This window comes from Taudactylus pleione, unplaced genomic scaffold (assembly GCF_031769625.1).
Source record: "Taudactylus pleione unplaced genomic scaffold, aTauple2 ptg000376l, whole genome shotgun sequence".
In the NCBI taxonomy this organism is placed as follows: domain Eukaryota; kingdom Metazoa; phylum Chordata; class Amphibia; order Anura; family Myobatrachidae; genus Taudactylus; species Taudactylus pleione.
The window spans coordinates 402,340-415,175 of record NW_028284777.1 but is presented as its reverse complement, the minus strand read 5'-3'; positions in this window follow the sequence as shown (position 1 = coordinate 415,175).

The window sequence follows — 12,836 nt, the reverse complement described above, 5'->3', positions numbered from 1 at the left end:
TTCTATTTTGCATCACTTTGCAATTAAGACACATTTTAAGGGGAAAAGTTACACGAAAAGTCGCTCAGTTCTATTGTGTCGTGCCACAGTATAACACTACTAGAAAGGCTGTTTAACGCGAGGGGAGAGTAGGTGTATGTGAACACATCTGTTGGTTGCCCATATATAGATAGATAGATATAGATAGATAGAGAGATATAGTCCAAATTCACCCTACCAACAAGGACAGGCCCAACTGAGATATATTTGCATGTATAGTGTATAGCAAGAACATGTTATCGCGCCTCCCAATCTTTTTTTCCAGATGGGCCTTTTCCATGAATCAAATTGTGAGGTCAGCATCTAAGCAAACTACAACGCTGGACTTTTGTGAGGTCTCCTTGAATCCAGACTTCTACTCATGGCAACGGTCAAAGAGGAACCAACGGAAGAGGAGACCCAGAACAGGTAATTAATGTTTATTAATTACCGGTAATTCTCAGGCTAGACTGGTTCTAGTCCTGCAGAGGCACGATGATATGTTCCCGCTATACATTGATACTTAAAAAAATGTCTAATTGCATGGACTCTTCTACTTATGCGACACTGTGATTTTTTAGTGTCAGATATACAGTACTTCTGTTTATCTCAGGGTGCAGTATATCTCAGCTGTTCACTCTCCCTGTTTTACTCCATAAATCACACTTTTTAGTCAAAATCCCCAACAGCATTACACTCGCCTTCCCAACCAAGAATCTTGAGGGTGGTTTTTCAAACACCTGGGCTTAATGTTGGGAAAATGTGAATCTTTTGATTAGAAGATGTGCCTCCAATGTCTAATATTTAAAGATAGATCATAGATAGATAGGTAGCTCGATCATTGATAAATAGACACTAGTTAGATACAGATGTGTCTGCATACATCTATCCTTCATGTGCTATAAGACGTGTTACAAATAACGAGTGAGCGCCATGTGACTCTGTATTACAGAGCATCTTTCCATGCGACTTGTGCCCTTAAAATGTGCCTTTATTTGCAAAGCGATGTGATTAGGATGCAAAAGCAGCTTCTACTGATTAAAATGATATTCGGCATGCCTATATTCTGTGTGTGTGACTGCGGCTGTAGGGAGACTAGGTGTATGTGAACACATCTGTAGATTGCCCATATATAGATAGATATAAAAATAGATAGATAGATAGATTTAGATAGATAGATTAGATAGAGATAGATGGATAAACAGATAGATACATAGATAGTTAGATATAGAGATAGATCGATAGACAGACAGATAGATAGGCAGACACTATTTCTTTGGCACTTATGACTCGTCTGTCGCTGTGTTGCTAGTTATCATGTCTCGCTTTGTATGTGTTGCTAGTTGTGTAAGCATGTGGTAGGGAGTATAGACTGTAAACTCCATTGGGGCAGGGACTGAAATTAATGGCCAAACATTTTTTGTAAAGTGCTGAGGAATGTATGTGCGCTATATAACAAACTGGTAATAAATAATAATAAATAATTAGATACAGATACGTCCACATACATCAGTCCTCCATGTGCTTTGAGATGTGTTACAAATAATGGGTGAGTACAATGTGACTCTGTAGCACAGAGCATCTTTCCAGGTGACTTTTTCCATTAATATGTGTCTTATTTGCAAAGCGATGCGAATAGGATGCAAAAGCAGCTTCTACTGATTAAAATGATATATGGCATGCCTACTGTATAATCTGTGTGCGACTGAGCTGTATCTGCATGCAATATGCAACTTTACAGTGTCACAGCCGCTGACGCTGTAATGTAGCATTTTGCATGCAGATATATCCGCAGTCGCACACAGAACATAGGCATGCCACAGATCTTTTTAATCAGCATAAGCTGGTTGTCCATTCTATTTTGTATCACTTTGCAATTAAGACACATTTTAAGGGGAAAAGTTACACGAAAAGACGCTCAGTTCTACTGTGTTGTGCCACAGTATAACACTACTAGAAGGACTGTTTAACGCGAGGGGAGACTAGGTGTATATGAACACATCTGTTTGTTGCCCATATATAGATATATAGATAGATAGATAGATATAGATAGATAGACAGATAAGCAGACACTAGTTCTTTAGCACTTATGACTCGTCTTTCGCTGTGTTGCTTGTTATCATGTCTCGCTTTGTATGTGTTGCTAGTTGTGTAAGCATGTGGTAGGGAGTATAGATTGCAAGCTCCATTGGGGCAGGGACTGAAATTAATGGCCAAACATTTTTTGTAAAGTGCTGAGGAATGTATGTACGCTATATAACAAACTGGTAATAAATAATAATAAATAATTAGATGCAGATACGTCCACATACATCAGTCCTCCATGTGCTTTGAGATGTGTTACAAATAATGGGTGAGTACAATGTGACTCTGTAGCACAGAGCATCTTTCCAGGTGACTTTTTCCATTAATATGTGTCTTATTTGCAAAGCGATGCGAATAGGACGCAAAAGCAACTTCTACTGATTAAAATGATATATGGCATGCCTAATGTATAATCTGTGTGCGACTGAGCTGTATCTGCATGCGATATGCAACTTTACAGTGTCACAGCCGCTGACGCTGTAATGTAGCATTTTGCATGCAGATATATCCGCAGTCGCACACAGAACATAGGCATGCCACAGATCTTTTTAATCAGCATAAGCTGGTTGTCCATTCTATTTTGCATCACTTTGCAATTAAGACACATTTTAAGGGGAAAAGTTATACGAAAAGACGCTCAGTTCTATTGTGTTGTGCCACAGTAGAACACTACTAGAAGGACTGTTTAACGCGAGGGGAGACTAGGTGTATATGAACACATCTGTTGGTTGCCCATATATAGATATATAGATAGATATAGATAGATAGACAGATAGGCAGACATTAGTTCTTTAGCACTTAAGACTCGTCTTTCGCTGTGTTGCTTGTTATCATGTCTCGCTTTGTATGTGTTGCTAGTTGTGTAAGCATGTGGTAGGGAGTATAGACTGTAAACTCCATTGGGGCAGGGACTGAAATTAATGGGCAAAGATTTTTGTAAAGCGCTGCGGAATGTATGTGCGCTATATATCAAACTGGTAATAAATAATAATAAATAATTAGATACAGATACGTCCACATACATCAGTCCTCAATGTGCTTTGAGATGTGTTACAAATAATGGGTGAGTACAATGTGACTCTGCAGCACAGAGCATCTTTCCAGGTGACTTTTTCCATTAATATGTGTCTTAGTTGCAAAGCGATGCGAATAGGACGCAAAAGCAGCTTCTACTGATTAAAATGATATACGGCATGCCTACTGTATAATCTGTGTGCGACTGAGCTGTATCAGGCTGCGATATTCAACTTTACAGTGTCACAGCCGCTGACACTGTAATGTAGCATTTTGCATGCAGATATATCCGCAGTCGAACACAGAACATAGGCATGCCACAGATCATTTTAATCAGCATAAACTGCTTGTCCATTCTATTTTGCATCACTTTGCAATTAAGACACATTTTAAGGGGAAAAGTTACACGAAAAGTCGCTCAGTTCTATTGTGTCGTGCCACAGTATAACACTACTAGAAAGGCTGTTTAACATGAGGGGAGAGTAGGTGTATGTGAACACATCTGTTGGTTGCCCATATATAGATAGATAGATATAGATAGATAGATAGAGAGATATAGTCCAAATTCACCCTACCAACAAGGACAGGCCCAACTGAGATATATTTGCATGTATAGTGTATAGCAAGAACATGTTATCGCGCCTCCCAATCTTTTTTTCCAGATGGGCCTTTTCCATGAATCAAATTGTGAGGTCAGCATCTAAGCAAACTACAACGCTGGACTTTTGTGAGGTCTCCTTGAATCCAGACTTCTACTCATGGCAACGGTCAAAGAGGAACCAACGGAAGAGGAGACCCAGAACAGGTAATTAATGTTTATTAATTACCGGTAATTCTCAGGCTAGACTGGTTCTAGTCCTGCAGAGGCACGATGATATGTTCCCGCTATACATTGATACTTAAAAAAATGTCTAATTGCATGGACTCTTCTACTTATGCGACACTGTGATTTTTTAGTGTCAGATATACAGTACTTCAGTTTATCTCAGGGTGCAGTATATCTCAGCTGTTCACTCTCCCTGTTTTACTCCATAAATCACACTTTTTAGTCAAAATCCCCAACAGCATTACACTCGCCTTCCCAACCAAGAATCTTGAGGGTGGTTTTTCAAACACCTGGGCTTAATGTTGGGAAAATGTGAATCTTTTGATTAGAAGATTTGCCTCCAATGTCTAATATTTAAAGATAGATCATAGATAGATAGGTAGATCGATCATTGATAAATAGACACTAGTTAGATACAGATGTGTCTACATACATCTATCCTCCATGCGCTATAAGACATGTTACAAATAACGAGTGAGCGCCATGTGACTCTGTATTACAGAGCATCTTTCCATGCGACTTTTGCCCTTAAAATGTGTCTTTATTTGCAAAGCGATGTGATTAGGATGCAAAAGCAGCTTCTACTGATTAAAATGATATTCGGCATGCCTATATTCTGTGTGTGTGACTGCGGCTGTAGGGAGACTAGGTGTATGTGAACACATCTGTAGATTGCCCATATATAGATAGATATAAAAATAGATAGATAGAGATAGATAAATAGATTAGATAGAGATAGATGGATAAACAGATAGATACATAGATAGATAGATAGATATAGAGATAGATCGATAGACAGACAGATAGATAGGCAGATACTATTTTTTTGGCACTTATGACTCGTCTGTCGCTGTGTTGCTAGTTATCATGTCTCGCTTTGTATGTGTTGCTAGTTGTGTAAGCATGTGGTAGGGAGTATAGACTGTAAGCTCCATTGGGGCAGGGACTGAAATTAATGGCCAAACATTTTTTGTAAAGTGCTGAGGAATGTATGTGCACTATATAACAAACTGGTAATAAATAATAATAAATAATTAGATACAGATACGTCCACATACATCAGTCCTCCATGTGCTTTGAGATGTGTTACAAATAATGGGTGAGTACAATGTGACTCTGTAGCACAGAGCATCTTTCCAGGTGACTTTTTCCATTAATATGTGTCTTATTTGCAAAGCGATGCGAATAGGACGCAAAAGCAGCTTCTACTGATTAAAATGATATATGGCATGCCTACTGTATAATCTGTGTGCGACTGAGCTGTATCTGCATGCGATATGCAACTTTACAGTGTCACAGCCGCTGACGCTGTAATGTAGCATTTTGCATGCAGATATATCCGCAGTCGCACACAGAACATAGGCATGCCACAGATCTTTTTAATCAGCATAAGCTGGTTGTCCATTCTATTTTGTATCACTTTGCAATTAAGACACATTTTAAGGGGAAAAGTTACACGAAAAGACGCTCAGTTCTACTGTGTTGTGCCACAGTATAACACTACTAGAAGGACTGTTTAACGCGAGGGGAGACTAGGTGTATATGAACACATCTGTTTGTTGCCCATATATAGATATATAGATAGATAGATATAGATAGATAGACAGATAAGCAGACACTAGTTCTTTAGCACTTATGACTCATCTTTCGCTGTGTTGCTTGTTATCATGTCTCGCTTTGTATGTGTTGCTAGTTGTGTAAGCATGTGGTAGGGAGTATAGACTGCAAGCTCCATTGGGGCAGGGACTGAAATTAATGGCCAAACATTTTTTGTAAAGTGCTGAGGAATGTATGTACGCTATATAACAAACTGGTAATAAATAATAATAAATAATTAGATGCAGATACGTCCACATACATCAGTCCTCCATGTGCTTTGAGATGTGTTACAAATAATGGGTGAGTACAATGTGACTGTAGCACAGAGCATCTTTCCAGGTGACTTTTTCCATTAATATGTGTCTTATTTGCAAAGCGATGCGAATAGGACGCAAAAGCAACTTCTACTGATTAAAATGATATATGGCGTGCCTAATGTATAATCTGTGTGCGACTGAGCTGTATCTGCATGCGATATGCAACTTTACAGTGTCACAGCCGCTGACGCTGTAATGTAGCATTTTGCATGCAGATATATCCGCAGTCGCACACAGAACATAGGCAGGCCACAGATCATTTTAATCAGCATAAGCTGGTTGTCCATTCTATTTTGCATCACTTTGCAATTAAGACACATTTTAAGGGGAAAAGTTACACGAAAAGACGCTCAGTTCTATTGTGTTGTGCCACAGTATAACACTACTAGAAGGACTGTTTAACGCGAGGGGAGACTAGGTGTAAATGAACACATCTGTTGGTTGCCCATATATAGATATATAGATAGATATAGATAGATAGACAGATAGGCAGACATTAGTTCTTTAGCACTTAAGACTCGTCTTTCGCTGAGTTGCTTGTTATCATGTCTCGCTTTGTATGTGTTGCTAGTTGTGTAAGCATGTGGTAGGGAGTATAGACTGTAAACTCCATTGGGGCAGGGACTGAAATTAATGGGCAAACATTTTTGTAAAGCGCTGGGGAATGTATGTGCGCTATATATCAAACTGGTAATAAATAATAATAAATAATTAGATACAGATACGTCCACATACATCAGTCCTCAATGTGCTTTGAGATGTGTTACAAATAATGGGTGAGTACAATGTGACTCTGCACAACAGAGCATCTTTCCAGGTGACTTTTTCCATTAATATGTGTCTTAGTTGCAAAGCGATGCGAATAGGATGCAAAAGCAGCTTCTACTGATTAAAATGATATACGGCATGCCTACTGTATAATCTGTGTGCGACTGAGCTGTATCAGGCTGCGATATTCAACTTTACAGTGTCACAGCCGCTGACACTGTAATGTAGCATTTTGCATGCAGATATATCCGCAGTCGAACACAGAACTTAGGCATGCCACAGATCATTTTAATCAGCATAAACTGCTTGTCCATTCTATTTTGCATCACTTTGCAATTAAGACACATTTTAAGGGGAAAAGTTACACGAAAAGTCGCTCAGTTCTATTGTGTCGTGCCACAGTATAACACTACTAGAAAGGCTGTTTAACACGAGGGGAGAGTAGGTGTATGTGAACACATCTGTTGGTTGCCCATATATAGATAGATAGATATAGATAGATAGAGAGATATAGTCCAAATTCACCCTACCAACAAGGACAGGCCCAACTGAGATATATTTGCATGTATAGTGTATAGCAAGAACATGTTATCGCGCCTCCCAATCTTTTTTTCCAGATGGGCCTTTTCCATGAATCAAATTGTGAGGTCAGCATCTAAGCAAACTACAACGCTGGACTTTTGTGAGGTCTCCTTGAATCCAGACTTCTACTCATGGCAACGGTCTAAGAGGAACCAACGGAAGAGGAGACCCAGAACAGGTAATTAATGTTTATTAATTACCGGTAATTCTCAGGCTAGACTGGTTCTAGTCCTGCAGAGGCACGATGATATGTTCCCGCTATACATTGATACTTAAAAAAATGTCTAATTGCATGGACTCTTCTACTTATGCGACACTGTGATTTTTTAGTGTCAGATATACAGTACTTCTGTTTATCTCAGGGTGCAGTATATCTCAGCTGTTCACTCTCCCTGTTTTACTCCATAAATCACACTTTTTAGTCAAAATCCCCAACAGCATTACACTCGCCTTCCCAACCAAGAATCTTGAGGGTGGTTTTTCAAACACCTGGGCTTAATGTTGGGAAAATGTGAATCTTTTGATTAGAAGATTTGCCTCCAATGTCTAATATTTAAAGATAGATCATAGATAGATAGGTAGCTCGATCATTGATAAATAGACACTAGTTAGATACAGATGTGTCTGCATACATCTATCCTCCATGTGCTATAAGACGTGTTACAAATAACGAGTGAGCGCCATGTGACTCTGTATTACAGAGCATCTTTCCATGCGACTTGTGCCCTTAAAATGTGCCTTTATTTGCAAAGCGATGTGATTAGGATGCAAAAGCAGCTTCTACTGATTAAAATGATATTCGGCATGCCTATATTCTGTGTGTGTGACTGCGGCTGTAGGGAGACTAGGTGTATGTGAACACATCTGTAGATTGCCCATATATAGATAGATATAAAAATAGATAGATAGATAGAGATAGATAGATAGATTAGATAGAGATAGATGGATAAACAGATAGATACATAGATAGATAGATATAGAGATAGATCGATAGACAGATAGATAGGCAGACACTATTTCTTTGGCACTTATGACTCGTCTGTCGCTGTGTTGCTAGTTATCATGTCTCGCTTTGTATGTGTTGCTAGTTGTGTAAGCATGTGGTAGGGAGTATAGACTGTAAGCTCCATTGGGGCAGGGACTGAAATTAATGGCCAAACATTTTTTGTAAAGTGCTGAGGAATGTATGTGCGCTATATAACAAACTGGAAATAAATAATAATAAATAATTAGATACAGATACGTCCACATACATCAGTCCTCCATGTGCTTTGAGATGTGTTACAAATAATGGGTGAGTACAATGTGACTCTGTAGCACAGAGCATCTTTCCAGGTGACTTTTTCCATTAATATGTGTCTTATTTGCAAAGCGATGCGAATAGGACGCAAAAGCAGCTTCTACTGATTAAAATGATATATGGCATGCCTACTGTATAATCTGTGTGCGACTGAGCTGTATCTGCATGCGATATGCAACTTTACAGTGTCACAGCCGCTGACGCTGTAATGTAGCATTTTGCATGCAGATATATCCGCAGTCGCACACAGAACATAGGCATGCCACAGATCTTTTTAATCAGCATAAGCTGGTTGTCCATTCTATTTTGTATCACTTTGCAATTAAGACACATTTTAAGGGGAAAAGTTACACGAAAAGACACTCAGTTCTACTGTGTTGTGCCACAGTATAACACTACTAGAAGGACTGTTTAACGCGAGGGGAGACTAGGTGTATATGAACACATCTGTTTGTTGCCCATATATAGATAGATAGATAGATAGATAGATATAGATAGATAGACAGATAGGCAGACATTAGTTCTTTAGCACTTAAGACTCGATTTTCGCTGTGTTGCTTGTTATCATGTCTCGCTTTGTATGTGTTGCTAGTTGTGTAAGCATGTGGTAAAGAGTATAGACTGTAAGCTCCATTGGGGCTGGGACTGAAATTAATGGCCAAACATTTTTTGTAAAGTGCTGAGGAATGTATGTGCGATATATAACAAACTGGTAATAAATAATAATAAATAATTAGATACAGCTACGTCCTCATACATCAGTCCTCCATGTGCTTTGAGATGTGTTACAAATAATGGGTGAGTACAATGTGACTCTGCAGCACAGAGCATCTTTCCAGGTGACTTTTTCCATTAAAATGTGTCTTAGTTGCAAAGCGATGCGAATAGGATGCAAAAGCAGCTTCTACTGATTAAAATGATATACGGCATGCCTACTGTATAATCTGTGTGCGACTGAGCTGTATCAGGCTGCGATATTCAACTTTACAGTGTCACAGCCGCTGACACTGTAATGTAGCATTTTGCATGCAGATATATCCGCAGTCGAACAAAGAACATAGGCATGCCACAGATCATTTTAATCAGCATAAACTGCTTGTCCATTCTATTTTGCATCACTTTGCAATTAAGACACATTTTAAGGGGAAAAGTTACACGAAAAGTCGCTCAGTTCTATTGTGTCGTGCCACAGTATAACACTACTAGAAAGGCTGTTTAACGCGAGGGGAGAGTAGGTGTATGTGAACTAGGGATGTGCAGGCTCGGTTCTACTCGGTTCTGTTCGGTTCTTTTTACCGAATCTTATTGGCTATCCAAAACTCGTGACAGCTGAAACCCAATAAGATTCGGTAAAAAGAACCGAACGGAACCGAGTAGAACCGAGCCTGCACATCCCTAATGTGAACACATCTGTTGGTTGCCCATATATAGATAGATAGATATAGATAGATAGAGAGATATAGTCCAAATTCACCCTACCAACAAGGACAGGCCCAACTGAGATATATTTGCATGTATAGTGTATAGCAAGAACATGTTATCGCGCCTCCCAATCTTTTTTTCCAGATGGGCCTTTTCCATGAATCAAATTGTGAGGTCAGCATCTAAGCAAACTACAACGCTGGACTTTTGTGAGGTCTCCTTGAATCCAGACTTCTACTCATGGCAACGGTCAAAGAGGAACCAACGGAAGAGGAGACCCAGAACAGGTAATTAATGTTTATTAATTACCGGTAATTCTCAGGCTAGACTGGTTCTAGTCCTGCAGAGGCACGATGATATGTTCCCGCTATACATTGATACTTAAAAAAATGTCTAATTGCATGGACTCTTCTACTTATGCGACACTGTGATTTTTTAGTGTCAGATATACAGTACTTCTGTTTATCTCAGGGTGCAGTATATCTCAGCTGTTCACTCTCCCTGTTTTACTCCATAAATCACACTTTTTAGTCAAAATCCCCAACAGCATTACACTCGCCTTCCCAACCAAGAATCTTGAGGGTGGTTTTTCAAACACCTGGGCTTAATGTTGGGAAAATGTGAATCTTTTGATTAGAAGATTTGCCTCCAATGTCTAATATTTAAAGATAGATCATAGATAGATAGGTAGATCGATCATTGATAAATAGACACTAGTTAGATACAGATGTGTCTACATACATCTATCCTCCATGCGCTATAAGACATGTTACAAATAACGAGTGAGCGCCATGTGACTCTGTATTACAGAGCATCTTTCCATGCGACTTTTGCCCTTAAAATGTGTCTTTATTTGCAAAGCGATGTGATTAGGATGCAAAAGCAGCTTCTACTGATTAAAATGATATTCGGCATGCCTATATTCTGTGTGTGTGACTGCGGCTGTAGGGAGACTAGGTGTATGTGAACACATCTGTAGATTGCCCATATATAGATAGATATAAAAATAGATAGATAGAGATAGATAAATAGATTAGATAGAGATAGATGGATAAACAGATAGATACATAGATAGATAGATAGATATAGAGATAGATCGATAGACAGACAGATAGATAGGCAGATACTATTTTTTTGGCACTTATGACTCGTCTGTCGCTGTGTTGCTAGTTATCATGTCTCGCTTTGTATGTGTTGCTAGTTGTGTAAGCATGTGGTAGGGAGTATAGACTGTAAACTCCATTGGGGCAGGGACTGAAATTAATGGCCAAACATTTTTTGTAAAGTGCTGAGGAATGTATGTGCGCTATATAACAAACTGGTAATAAATAATAATAAATAATTAGATACAGATACGTCCACATACATCAGTCCTCCATGTGCTTTGAGATGTGTTACAAATAATGGGTGAGTACAATGTGACTCTGTAGCACAGAGCATCTTTCCAGGTGACTTTTTCCATTAATATGTGTCTTATTTGCAAAGCGATGCGAATAGGACGCAAAAGCAACTTCTACTGATTAAAATGATATATGGCATGCCTAATGTATAATCTGTGTGCGACTGAGCTGTATCTGCATGCGATATGCAACTTTACAGTGTCACAGCCGCTGACGCTGTAATGTAGCATTTTGCCTGCAGATATATCCGCAGTCGCACACAGAACATAGGCATGCCACAGATCTTTTTAATCAGCATAAGCTGGTTGTCCATTCTATTTTGTATCACTTTGCAATTAAGACACATTTTAAGGGGAAAAGTTACACGAAAAGACGCTCAGTTCTACTGTGTTGTGCCACAGTATAACACTACTAGAAGGACTGTTTAACGCGAGGGGAGACTAGGTGTATATGAACACATCTGTTTGTTGCCCATATATAGATATATAGATAGATAGATATAGATAGATAGACAGATAAGCAGACACTAGTTCTTTAGCACTTATGACTCATCTTTCGCTGTGTTGCTTGTTATCATGTCTCGCTTTGTATATGTTGCTAGTTGTGTAAGCATGTGGTAGGGAGTATAGACTGCAAGCTCCATTGGGGCAGGGACTGAAATTAATGGCCAAACATTTTTTGTAAAGTGCTGAGGAATGTATGTACGCTATATAACAAACTGGTAATAAATAATAATAAATAATTAGATGCAGATACGTCCACATACATCAGTCCTCCATGTGCTTTGAGATGTGTTACAAATAATGGGTGAGTACAATGTGACTCTGTAGCACAGAGCATCTTTCCAGGTGACTTTTTCCATTAATATGTGTCTTATTTGCAAAGCGATGCGAATAGGACGCAAAAGCAACTTCTACTGATTAAAATGATATATGGCGTGCCTAATGTATAATCTGTGTGCGACTGAGCTGTATCTGCATGCGATATGCAACTTTACAGTGTCACAGCCGCTGACGCTGTAATGTAGCATTTTGCCTGCAGATATATCCGCAGTCGCACACAGAACATAGGCATGCCACAGATCTTTTTAATCAGCATAAGCTGGTTGTCCATTCTATTTTGCATCACTTTGCAATTAAGACACATTTTAAGGGGAAAAGTTATACGAAAAAACGCTCAGTTCTATTGTGTTGTGCCACAGTAGAACACTACTAGAAGGACTGTTTAACGCGAGGGGAGACTAGGTGTATATGAACACATCTGTTGGTTGCCCATATATAGATATATAGATAGATATAGATAGATAGACAGATAGGCAGACATTAGTTCTTTAGCACTTAAGACTCGTCTTTCGCTGTGTTGCTTGTTATCATGTCTCGCTTTGTATGTGTTGCTAGTTGTGTAAGCATGTGGTAGGGAGTATAGACTGTAAACTCCATTGGGGCAGGGACTGAAATTAATGGGCAAAGATTTTTGTAAAGCGCTGCGGAATGTATGTGCGCTAT